The sequence below is a fragment of the Bombina bombina genome, chromosome 4 (genome assembly GCF_027579735.1).
Source record: "Bombina bombina isolate aBomBom1 chromosome 4, aBomBom1.pri, whole genome shotgun sequence".
Classification (NCBI taxonomy): domain Eukaryota; kingdom Metazoa; phylum Chordata; class Amphibia; order Anura; family Bombinatoridae; genus Bombina; species Bombina bombina.
The window spans coordinates 304,445,672-304,447,078 of NC_069502.1; positions in this window are offsets into that span (position 1 = coordinate 304,445,672).

A 1,407-nucleotide genomic window follows, 5' to 3' on the forward strand; every position below is an offset into this window, starting at 1 on the left:
AAAATGGATGTTATATTACGGACAGCTGTTATATTATGGACAGCTATTCGCATGTGTTATACAAAGTGATTGTGCTGTTAATATTAAACAGTAAATATATACTGAACATAATAATGTATTCAAAGCAAATATTAGACTTAGAATAATATGTAGATGTAATTTACAATTATATTAGTTGTTTAATATTGAAAATATAAGTGTAAATGTTTAGTTGTTATAAAGTGCTTTCATTTCTGTAAAGTAATGTGCTCTGACTTTGTTTTCTATTTTTCTCTATTTGTGTAAACAGGGCTGTGTGGAAACCCTTTTAGATAATCTTATGTTCCACATAGCCTTGTTTGGACAGTCTCATTTATTGCCGTTTTATACCTGTCAATAATTGTTCCTCAACAGGAAAGATAGATAAGGGGAAACAAGTTAAACATTGCAGCACTCATTACTTTGCACAGTGGAATTTAGAAAAACAACAATTATTTAGAGTTAAAGTGAATGTCAAGTTTGATGAATCAGTGCCCATTTTTTAAATATCCTATTAAAAACAGGGGCACTTTTATTCATCAAACTTTACATTTCACTCGTTTTGTTAAAATACTTACTTTTTAATCTTGAAAACCGCTCCAGCGATTCCCCCTTCTGCCGCTCGTCACTTCATACGTCAACAATGACGAATACGGCATCCTCCAATCACGGCTTTCCCCCCCCCAGGGGAATCATTGTCTGAGGCAACGCCGTAATTGGAGGAAGCTGGATTCATCATTTTTGACATATGAAGAGGTTTTCGACGGGCGGGGGAAGCTCTGGAGCGGCTTTCAAGATTAAAAGGTAAGTATTTTAACAAAACTAGTGAAATGTAAAGTTTGATGAATGAAAGTGCCCCTGTTTTTCATAGGGTTTTTAATAACCGGGCACTGATTCATCAAACTTGACATTCACTTTAAATTACAGGAAATGTGGACTAAATAAATAATGAAAGTCTATTGCAAATTTTTTTTAACTACACATAATTAAACATGTTATATTACAATCTCATACTGTTCATTATCCCTCTATTATAGTTTAGTTAGTATACCACAGCATAATATATATAAAGATAAACAGACAAAAAAAATGGGCAAAGTAACATTAAAAGGACATTATAACTTAAAGATAAAATGGTCTATTTTGGTACAGAATTTTATTTTTAAAAATTCCTATATTTTACTATGTAAAACTGAAATAAATATGTATATATATATAGCACAGAAATGGACTGTACTCGCAAAAGGGCCTGTGTCACCCTCGTTTGTATCTTGTGTGTTAAGTTGAAGGCATGCATGGTGTGGCTGTAGGTTAAGGACCCAGAAAGGAAGAGACCTTTTTGTGGTCCTGGGCCTATCACTATTTGGCCAAATGCTGTAACTAACTCTT